Source organism: Setaria italica, chromosome II, assembly GCF_000263155.2.
Source record: "Setaria italica strain Yugu1 chromosome II, Setaria_italica_v2.0, whole genome shotgun sequence".
NCBI lineage: Eukaryota > Viridiplantae > Streptophyta > Magnoliopsida > Poales > Poaceae > Setaria > Setaria italica.
Window position 1 is genome coordinate 30,829,251 of NC_028451.1, and position 11,996 is coordinate 30,841,246.

An 11,996-nucleotide genomic window follows, 5' to 3' on the forward strand; every position below is an offset into this window, starting at 1 on the left:
ACGTTTAATACTTTCTAATTAGTATCTAAACATTGATGTGACGGGTGCTAAAAATAAGCCAGAGTAACCAAACCAAGCTAAATGATGAATTAACTTGAATATAAGTCAAATCATCACGGTTCACGATAGGGAATGTAGAAATGCCATAAGCCAATGAATTTAACACGATATGACCTTATTACCCCTCTAAAATGCGAACAAAGGGTCCTCTGGTCACCGAATTCGTGCGGACGTTGGTACGACGATGCAGCATCCCTACAGGTACAACACCGTTGGGTTGCGTCGACCTGCACAAGCAAATGAACAGAATCCCATTTCCATCATCGTGTGGAACGGTAACAGGCAAGGGTAACACGGGCAAGAACAATGTAAAGTAGGGGACCATCTCGACTACATATGAAAGTCTCCTCGATTAGTTAAGCAACTAACCTGACTTGGTGCCACCAATAAAGAAAAAAAATCTACTACTAAGTTTATTAAAAACATGCTTTACATTTTATTCTACCATCTTTATTGTTAACACAACAATAATTGCTACTTATGATTAGGATTTAGGACCACCGAGGAAAACCTGTGTCGATCACTCATTGGATCGACAGAAAAAGATAGATGTAACATATATTGAATCACGACAAGATTATATCCTAAAAAATAGAGGTCTATACATCTACCATAAAAAAATTACCATAAAAACAATAAATAAAGATAGTCGATGATGATAAATCAACCTCTTGTAGCCATTATATACAAACATAGAATACCGGCTAATCAATTTGAAGCAAATATATGCTATGGGTAACACAAGAGATTAGGCAGAAATGTTGTGAGTGCGCGAATGAATTCGACAACATGACTTCACACTCGAAAGTGTGGGGTAGGACCTTTCGTCATCGAATTCAATCATAGACATCCGCTCCCTAGCTAGTACGCGTAGCAATACTCAACATTTGAGAGAGTATATTCTTAAGTGAATTCAAAAAAGAGCAGAATCCCATCCTCATGAAACCCTATCTTCCTGAGTCCAACCCTAGCAACAGTAGCTATACGGCACCACTGACTAGCATGAACAAGCACGGTAATTAGGGGACCATCTCCTCTATATAAGCCCACCTTGATGGGGTATACCACCAGAACGGTCGTTGAAGAAGCTTAGCCAGTAGGATAGCCCTCCCGGATCTGGCCGTCTGCCGCTGCTTTCTTCGGTTCTTCCCCAGTTCGGGAAAGCCAACGATGAGGAGTCTGTGTAACGGGGTTTGGTTCCTATATCTCTCTCTTTTGTGCTCTCTCTCTCTCTATCTCTCTCTCTCTCTCTCTCTTCGTGTCGAGTTCTTGCTGCTTCTGCTTGGCACTTTGCAGCGGTGGTGGACGATGGGATGGGGCGGGGCGCTGGACATGGCGGTGGTGTGGCTGACAGAAGAGAGTGAGCACGCAGCGGCCAGACTGCATCTATGCGAGACGCAGCTGCTGTTGCGTGCTCACTTCTCTGTCTGTCAGCTCTCTCTCCTCCTCGGGACTTGTTCTGCCGCATCCAACTCCCCCTCCCACTCCCATCCATCGCTGCGCACCGTTGCGTCGTCGTGCAGCTGCTGCCGTGTTCTCTCATCGATCGCCGTGGCCGTAGCGGCACCGTTCGTCTTGAGGCTGCCGGCCGGCCGGCCGGCCTGGCCGTGTCCCCACCTGAAAACCTTATCTTGTCTCCTGCTCGTACTCCGATGGCCTGCCCTTTGGAATAAGGTACTCTTAAATTTCAGGCAGCCGCTGCGCGCATGCACGCCATGGATCCTCGCGCCGGGCACGTCTGTTTTCGCGGGGAGGTTCTCGCTGCCGTCTTTGGGGCTTCCGATGATGGATTATTAGCAGGGGCATTCAGTTCAGCCTTGGGGGAAGAGGACGCGTGATGGTTTGATTAACACTTGGCTTTGCTCGCCTCCCCAGGTTTAGTTAACGGAAAGCACTGTTTGACTAGTCCTTTCTCTACCCCCATTCTCCCTCCTCTCTCACTTATCGATACTCTTTCCTCTTCCTCCTATCCGTAAATATTTTGACAGCAAAAACTGGATCTTTCCTCCTCTTTGTTGTGCTCATCTCATGTGGTGCTGTGAGTGTTTGGAAGTAGCAGGAGCCTAGGTGGGAGGCAGCCATGAAGATGGGTGGGCGGAGGCAGATCTGCTTGGTGCAAGTTGAAAAGGGGGTAGGCAACTACCGCCGGCGGCGGCGGCGGCTTCCAGATCTGGAAATAATGTTTCTTCTCCGGCCGGTGAGTCCATGCTTCTTCCCCTCTCGTCCTAGTTTCTGCTAAAGCGTGTGCATGCCTCCTCGTACCTGGCCTACTAGTGGTATTGTGCTTATATGGTTACTTGCCTTGTTTTGGAGTTTGTCATGGATGGTTGGTTTCATCTTTGAGGGCGACTGGGGATTTTTCATCTGCTGGCACTCATACTTGTGATATGAGCTAGCTAAGAGTTTTCTTGTTCTTAATTCGATGTTTCATTCATGCAGTTGTTTGTTATTGATGTTCCGTTTAGCCCTTGCATATGTATTTGTTCTTAATTTGAGTGAACGAATTGGTGTCAATCTTCGAGGATGATATAGGCTTAGTTACCCTTAGGTCCAAGCTTATCCACTTTCTTTCCACCCTAACTGCTTATTTATGGCCGGTTTTATCAGTCCTCTATATGATCTCGCATGTGGGAAATTTGTAGTAGCACAGTGCAACACGTTTTATTGTATGCAGAATAAAGGGCTTGTCGAACCCATTTATTGGACAGTCAACTTGGGGATTTCGTACTACTATATGCAATACTACCAAACTTACAAGCATGTATTATGGCTTCAGTGCTTTATATCTCTCTTCGGTTTACATCATCTCCCTTTCCACTCTTAAGTTTAAAACTGTTGTGGAGATCCTCCAAGCTGTTGCTGCATGCCACCACAAATCTGTTGTAATTCATTAGTTTATTACAGAAGTTGCAGCTAGCTTCAGGAGATATTTATTTAAATTGATCATGTAAAACTTTGCAAGCATGCAGTTCTCTGAGATGCAAGTGCAAAACTGTAGTTCTATTGCCGTATGCGTGGCACATTGACTTTAAATTGTCACTCGTTAGTTAGTTACAGAAGTTTCAGCTAGCCACAAAAGACATATTTTTGCCTTGGTCATGTAAAATTAAATGACAGTTATAAACTGCACATGTGGATCTCTGCTGGGTTTCAGTTTTAATTGTATGTGATATTGCGAAATATATTTGGATACCACAAACAACTGAAGAAGATAAAACTTCTGATGGTGCTTTTTTTTTTGTTTTTGGCTGTTACGGCTTTACAATTTTTCTTGACAATATTTAATAGATGAAATTTTTAATGGTTATGTGAGGACTCTAGCTTCCATCTAACAGTGTTTTTCATCAAAATTAACCAGTCTTCATATTAGCTCGTCTTGAAAACTGTAGCATTACATTAAATTATTCTTTAGTGAGAGTTAATTAGTGAGTAATTCTTCAGCAGAACAAAAAGAGAAGGTGCTGGGGGTGCAGTCTTTGCTACTGAGATTGATTGACATTCAATTATAGAATTATGTTTAACCTGCGTTTCAAATCACTGGATCTCGGTAGATCCAATTTTCAGTAAAAGACCTTATGTGGCTTTTGAAATTTGAACACTAAATTGTTCATATATAAACAAAATACTCAAGACAAGTTTTTGAAGGCATAAGCATACATATGCAAAGTTGATTTTATCAACTTGGATACTGGTCCTTGTTTGATAATTAAATAACCACCACTAATTGTGATTCATGATCAGCAAATATTTGCAGTTGCAGCAACATCACATATAATATTTGGATATGCTCCTTGTACCTTTTTACCTACCATTTATGCAAGGGAAACATTATTGCTACGTGATGAACATTGTTGCCTGGCTTTTACATTAGGAGTTTTGGTGGTTCTACAGCATGCAGTTTTGTTTGTTGGGAGGCTTTTTGGACATTATTTATTTTTATGTCAATAATTTAGTCAAGATTAAGTAAAATCAGATCTGCTTCGTTCACTTGTGCCACTTAATTATTTTGTTTGCTGCAATTAAGTCATCTAAGTCCAATATAATTATTTGAGGCCCCATACGATCTGGTTTTATTTTGTTTATTAACTCATTACAGAAAAAACTATCTGACCAAACCCTCACAACCAATACATCCTATGGAAAATATGTGAATTTGGGCAAATGCGCATGGAGTTCATGTCACTAAAAGTAGATAAATAACACAAAATTACTCATGTATTCAACCTCACATGAACTCAAAGAGAATCATAAGCTTTAGTCCACTAAAGTAGAGTGAATAAACCTAAATTGGTTCTACATATACAAATTTGTTTGCACAAATGCAATCGGACCAGCAGTTCCCGCCTGTAGCATTTGTGGATGTGAGTAGTGACATGATGAAATATGCCAGACAAGCTGTATTTTTAGGGAGAGCAACTTTGAGGTCATGATGCTTATACATAGTTACTTACAAAACTACCAGTTCCACTTCCACAATGATTTGAGGTAGCCTTTTTTGTTTGTTGCTTTAGCCTTGTGCACTAAGGTGAGGTGGTATATGCCCTTATCTTACATCATTTTGTGGATCAGCCACCCATGATGGCAGAAATGAGCAACAAATTGAGCCTTGGAAATTTATCAAACATTAAATGGAATAGGTGCAGTTATATTCAGTATATTGCATATGATCAAATATAACTACTACTTTTGAGGTAGCCTGTTATAGAACCATGTATGCATATGTAATACATATGTATGCCTAATAATTTCTTGAACTGAATGACTTGACCAAACAGTTTATCTTGTAATATGTTTTTTTAATTAGCATTCTGCTACGAAGGTGAAACATTACACTGTAAGTACTTTTCTTGATATTGCATTATATTGTATGGATCCTTTTATCGAATACCCAGGAGAACTGCATATCATTCCATTAAGAAGAGCAAAACATTTACAAGACACCACACACACCCTTCCACACCAGAACCTATATTACATTTGCACCTGGGAAAAAAAGACTAAACAACCTTGACCAAAACACTACCAAACATACCACCACAAAGACCTCAGGGGGGCTGCAGCCCCAAGCTGCGCCAAGCCGCCAACCCCTTATTGGCTCCTACTAGACACCATTCTTCCACAATTTGTCAGAGGACCAACTGAACCCTAGGGGTGGCTCCATTGAAGACACAATCGTTCGTGTCTCAATAATATCCATGCACCTAACACTACTAGGGAAGTGACCTTTAGTACCGGTCAGTAACCCCCCTTTAGTAACGGGCGCTTGACCGGTACAGCTTGTTCGGTACTAAATGGCGCATTTAGTACCGGGCATTTAGTACCGGTCGGTGTTACCGACCAATACTAAACGGCTTTGCGCCCAAAAAATAAGGAAAAGAATTGACAAACAGCCGGGAGGTCCCTACACATGCGCATCGCCGCAAGTTACAAGTCACAAGTCATGCAAATTTCATGCGTAATATGCGCGTGTGCGGTCGTGGATTCGAACCCACGACCTCAAGCCTCCCGCGAACCTTCCTTACTATCTCACCTACATAGCACATATGATTGAGTTAGATATTCTTTCCTTTTGAAGTAACCCGTGGAGAGGTCTTTAGTACCAGTCAATAACACCGACCGGTACAGTACCGGTCGGTGTTATTGACTGGTACTAAATGGTACTCCACGGGGTACTGGTGTTATTGGCCTGGTACTAAATGGTCGAGGCCTTTTAGTACCGGGCAATAACACCGACCGGTACTAGGCCTGCGAGGACTGAAAATTTCTACCCGGTACTAATTTCGCGCGTTAGTACCGAACGAAAAGCTGTCCGGTACGAACGTCTAGGATGAATGCTCATATTTCTAGTAGTGTAAAGTGATAAGTGAATTTAGACCACTCTTCAAACTCCCAGGGATCAAAGCGTTGACCCTAATCTACCACTTGCAAAACACATCATCTTCAGTGTGCAGTGAGAAATCCGGGAGGCCCTACTAGTGGCAAAAAAGGTAGATATCCGACTTGTCTGGAGAAGACAGTTAGTCAAGGTATGCTGGCTTGTCTCCTCTTTGTGATCACACAGTGGACATAGATTTTGGTGTGGTAAACCCCTTCAGGGAAGTCTATCAGCTGTCCAAACTCAGTTATGTGCTGCCAGCCAAATTGAAAAATTGACACATTGGTGCCCAAGATTTCCGGATTAATTCCCACGGTTCAAATGTCATAGCACCATTGAAGAGAGCTTTACATGCAGACTTGGCTGTATATGCTGCATGGACTCCGTGAACCTCCAACGGTGCTCATCTTGTACTTCTCACAATAGATGCACTTCTATTAATAGATCCTGTATGTCAAGAAACTCAGAGAGCACTGCAACAGTAAGGCCACCACAGATATCCAAGGTCCAACGAATTTCCAACATTGCCTCCCTTACAGTACATCTTCACTCTTTTCTGGGCCGAGAGAGAATAGGTTAGGGGCCAAAGCAGCAATGGACCTCCCTTGCAGCCAATTATCAGTCCAGAATAAAGTGGAACTGCCATCAACAACGTACAGTGGTAATTATTCAATGCAATAGAGAAGAAAGCCTTGACTGAATATGTCAGGTTGCGTCTTGGCTAGCCACAGCCATGGCATCCTCAAAGCCCAACCAAAGGATTTAAGATCATGAATGCCAAGTCCTCCAAGATCTTTAAGGCTACAAACTTTAGGCCAAGCTATCAAGCAGTGTCCCCTGTTCCCCTCTTTTCTTCCTCTCCAAAGGAAACCCCGCCGGAGTTTATCTATATCCTTGATGGGGTCTAATGGCAATATAGCTAGATATATACAATAGAGGAAATGATAACATATTTCACATGAACCAACCTTCCAGCCTGATTCATAACATATTGTATGGATCCTACAAGTGTAACTAATCACTAGCGCACTCAAAAAGTCAATTTATGATGTGTTCTGTTTGATCATTTGGACATATCACCAACTTCTCAGTTAGGTGCATACCAAGTTTTCCATATGTGTATTTTCCATTTTTCCATTATAAATTGACGGTTAAAGTTGTACATGCAACTATGCAATGTTTGAGGTAAATTAGGATTTAAAATAATATACCACGTACATCATTTACTATATTATCTGCAATCAGTCTCTCAAATTATGTATATTTTTGTAGGCACCTTCTTTCATCTGCTTGTAGGCTGCGGATGAAACATTGTCAAGTTCTCATCAAGTGGTATACACACAAATCAACTTACTGAATGTGTCCATCATTTTATGACAAATGATCTTTGGGAATGAACTATATACGTTCTGTTGCAGGGTCAAGTTGAGCAGTGTGTGCATGGAACCCACCTGTCTGTCCTGTCGTGGACTTGCTGAAACTTCCTGTGAGGTATGTATCATGTTAAATTTTTAGCTTGGTGATGAACTTGAAGATAATTGGTTAACCATACCGATCTTATTGTCAGGTTCCAGTTTGGATTATACAGACACAACATGTCAACATGCCAGGGCGTACGGAGAAACCTGGACATTTATTTGGACCGCCCTGCTGGTACAAATTTGATTTTGCTCCCAAGATCGAGACAGATACGCATATATAGGGGTCATAACCTTGCCAAGGAGAAGTCTTGAAGATCAGTGGCATTCAACTCATCACCTATTCTGCTATCATGACTGATGCATTACCATGTGCCCGGTTATTGCAGCTCATTGTACCTAGTTTTTGGCAGATAATTTCCTGACTGAGCAGCGTTTGTTGCTAATATAATCGTTATCATCTTTTAGAAAAGGGCCAAAAGGCCCGCCAAAACATCTGATCATATCTTTGCTGTATTTAGACAACTCAAAAGTTGTACCAATCAAGTATTCGAGTAGCTCAGCTTCTGCTCTGGTGTGTTTGGTTGCATGCATCAGATGATGCATGCGTGGATGATCCTGGATGGGGTGGTTTAACCAATTTGCTTCTATTTTAATTAGTAGAACTAATTAGTAGAATAATGTATTATGTAGGATGGTCTCATCCTGGATGAGTTGGTATAATTTATCCAATCAAATAAAAGGATCAATATTATTTTGAATTATTTTATATATGAATCAAATGATACAACCATTTTAAATCATTTCATATATGAATCAAATGATACAATCAAACAGACACTCGGTTTTAAGATATCTTTAATGTTATATAAGCAGTGAAACTGTCCAGCAAAATTTTCTTTTATTTGGTCATTTCTTGAGGGCCAGCAACTGGAAGCGCTTTCTTTTTCTTTTTTGTTTCATTGTCGACTCTGCTCTGGGAGGCCATATCATATACGGTAATGCTCAGGAGCAGACGTCCGACACATCGGACGCTCTAATCCCCGTCACTTTTGTGTTGTTAGTTAATTAAATTAGAACAGTATAAAATGACGTGGCCTAACTTTGCACCACACATTTTTCTACTTTCATTCTTTATCTCTCCCAACTGCTCTCTCTCTCCAATTTCCAACCATTCAGCTCGATGAGACTCCGACGAGCGCAGCGGCCGCATGGGGGCAACGACATCGGGGCAGCGCTCCGACGGGCGAGGAATAAGCAGCACGCCATGGCACTCCGACGAGCGTGGCAGCGAGAAGCGGTGTCAGTGTGGTGAGCGTGGCAGCGAGAAGCGGCGTCAGTGTGGTGAGCGCGACAGCGACACAGGCAGCACTCGGACAAGGGAGGCAGCGGATTGCCGTGATTTCGCCTGATTCCCGTGAGCTTATGGATTCTGTGGGGCAAGGCCGTGGCCGATCTACGCATGCTGCCGGAGCCTGGGAAGGGCATCAGGTGCTGCTCGAGCGTCGGAGGCACGGGCCGCCGCTCCCCCGCGGCCAGGGGGCGAGCCACACCAGCCGCTAAAGGAGTTGCTCCGCCCACAATGAGCTTGGCCACCTGGGAGATTCACGAGGAAGGCTGTCGGGCGCCGGGGCGCTGCCGGGCGCGGGCTGCAGCTCCCCCGTGGCTAGGGACGAGCCGTGCCGGCTGCCGCCATCCTCCTCTAGCACCGTTTCCTAGCGTCGGATCCCGCTGTGCAGTGCTCCTCCTGCTATTTTTGTTTCATGTTGCAAGCATATGTTTCAAGTGTTTCAGAAGAATGTTGCAAGTGTTTCATGTGGATGTTGCAAAGTAGATTTAGATGTTGTATATGTTTCACACATGTTTTATCTGGATGTTGCATTTTCAATAAAAGATTTGAATGTTCCATGCAACACGAAATAGATGTTGCGGCGGGTTTTTTTCCTCATCATCAACAGATAGCCCCCCGACTGCCATGTTGCAATAGGTATCTCACGATGTTGCAGTAGGGATTCTTGGATGTTGCAAGCGCCGTAGATGCGCACGGGTGTTGCGGATGAACGTATCGTCTGATGTTGCACGATTGATTTTCTGAGATATTTCGATGTTGCAATTGTTGGCTTTTGTTGTTTCATCTGTCAATTTTTTATGTTGCAATATTTCTTCCCGTACGAGCTCAACCCCAACTCAACATATGGTATTTTTTGGAAATATTGCATGAAACATGTGTTCAATGTTGCGGTGGGAATTTTCCCTCACGAATATTATGTTGACATTAAGCTATTTTTTCCGCATCTTTTTCATGTTGCAACCATAGATTTTCGATGTTGCAACTATTTTGTTTTGATGTTGCAACGGAATGTCGGATAATTAGTGGTATTTATGGTGGTACTACTGTAGCCGTCAGATTTAAAACGGATGGTGATGCATGCGCCCAACGGGAGTTGCTCCCGTCGGACGTCCGGGCGCTAGCAAGCCTGTAATATCCTGAAACTGCACCCCGTGCAAATTTCTTTAAAGAATCAGTGTGCCACACCAAGGAATAACGTGTTAAGTTTATATATGGAAAATTGGAAACCGTAGCTTTATACTGCTAGCTTACCATGAAATTCCTGTATTGGGTTCCTTGTGCAGAAGTTGTAATTTAAATTCTGGAGCCGCCTCTGCGTACATTTTATCCATCTTAAGTTAACTCAGCTTATTGACCCTGTCTACGACCTTATCTGTTTTAACATGGAGATAATTTACTGTTGTTTTATACCATTCGCGTTATTAACCGCAGAACGTAGTGCTAAACATAGTGCGACAGCTGCGTTCTTAAAAAAGAAGATTCAAAATTTCTAACTGGCACTCGGTTGTTTCTTGTGTTGATTTGCGATCAGTCGATTATTTCTACGGCTGATCTTGCGACGATGAGAATAGCAGGAAATCCCACCACAGCCCGCCATCGCCCGTTAACCTGATCCGCCGCCGCGGCCCAATCACATGCATTGATGATATAGCCACGACCCAGGGAGCGGAGCACACACAGGCAGTGGGCTCTCTAAAAAAAAAAGGAAGAAGAAGAAGACACAAGCAAAGCAAAGGGGCAGCACGGAGCACGCACGGAGGACGCAGGCCAGGGGCAGATAAGCTTATCTTTGTTTTTTTCCTAGCCTCTGATCTGTTAATGATTTGCTAGTTTTGCTAAATATTTGTGACTAGCATCTCTAAAATATTAAATTGATATACGTTGGTTGGTAGAGAACTGATCTTCCATGCGCATCCTTTTATCCCGGTTTGAAGTTGGCGCGTCACGGTAGGCTGGAATGGAGCGGAGCTTTACTCCCGGTTGGTATTTGCAACCGGGACTAAAAGGTCCCCTTTAGTCCCGGTTGTAACGGCCAGAGTTCAGGCGTCGGTGGCGTGCCCCTTTTATCCCAGTTGGAGCCTCCAACCGGGGTTGGTGTTACCAATCGGGAGTAAATTTTAACCGGGATAAAAAATGTTCTTTTTGTCCCGGTTGGAGTTTTTAACCGGGATAAAAACTCATCCCCATTAAATTCCAAGATAGAGAGGCATTTCTTCCTCCTCCAGCCCGATCCAGTCCACTCCACAAAGGCAGAGAGCTTCACCTATTCTCCGGTGGCGCCAAAGCAAGCCTAGGGGAGGTGCTGCCCGAATTTTTTTCCCTTATTTTCGTGGGAATTTCACTCATCCAAAGTGTTGCGAAGGATAACTACTTCATTCTCTTGTTATACTTTGATTTATGCTTTAGAGAGGGAGAAAAATGAGTTGGTTTGTTAGAAAGAGGGAGAATGAAGAGGATTTGTACTTATACCTAGAATGTGATGGATAGTTTGCTTGTTATATACGATTTGTAGTAGTTAAACAACTTGATGGGTAGAATGAAGATGGATAGTTTACTTTCTAGAATGTGAAGTAGAAAATGGAGAGGATTTTGAGCTAGAATGTGAGGGAGATTGGAGTATAAATGTGAGGTAGAATTGAGAGGATTTTAATATTAATTATGAGGATAAAATTAGTATGTCATATGTGTCATATATAGTATGTATCCTTGCAGCGGTTTAAGAATGATGCTACCCTTGTCTAGATGGTTTATCTTGTCAAATTCAATATGGTTTTTCAAATCCATACTCGTTGAACTTGTATACCGTGTTCATCTCGGTAAGCAGGTTCTCCGCCGAGCAGCAACGGACGTCAAGGAAGAGCTCCGATTCTATGAGAAAGAGTGGCAATGGACATCATGGAAGACCGTGTCCCCTTTCTCGTAGAATCGAAGCTCTTCCATGACGAAGTACGGTGCCGCCCAGTGGAGAACATGCTCGCCGAGATGATCACAGTCGTCATGTTCAACAAGTTCTGTAGTGCTAAGGTATGAATTTTTGTACATAGAGATGGCTTCTGCTGCTAGAGGTAGTGGCGATGGTGGGAGCGATCGTCGTTCCTCTCGCGGCAAGGGGAAAACCATAGTTGGTCCTCATGATAAGCTGAAGAAAATGAGCACGTGAGAGAAAGCAATGCTTCATTTTTTTTGCAAAAATGTCATGAAAATGCTGTTGTGGCAGGTCAGGAACCTCTTTTTGGTGGTCGTTATGCTTCACCGTCAGTCCTGGGTGTTTCACGTTGACTTCGTACTACCG

At 43.1% G+C, this 11,996-nt stretch overlaps 1 long non-coding RNA gene across 2 annotated transcripts; it reads left to right on the forward strand.

Annotated features, from left to right (window-relative positions):
* The first annotated feature begins 1,122 nt into the window (after nucleotides 1–1,122).
* Nucleotides 1,123–7,920, forward strand: LOC101753174. 2 transcript variants are annotated; one of them, XR_002676556.1, is made up of 5 exons: nucleotides 1,129–1,251; nucleotides 1,752–2,257; nucleotides 7,208–7,267; nucleotides 7,354–7,426; nucleotides 7,503–7,920. It is a non-coding gene; the product is annotated as an uncharacterized LOC101753174 (long non-coding RNA). The 2 variants fall into 2 exon arrangements; XR_214680.2 differs by having other exon boundaries at nucleotides 1,123–2,257.
* The last annotated feature ends 4,076 nt before the right edge of the window (nucleotides 7,921–11,996 follow it).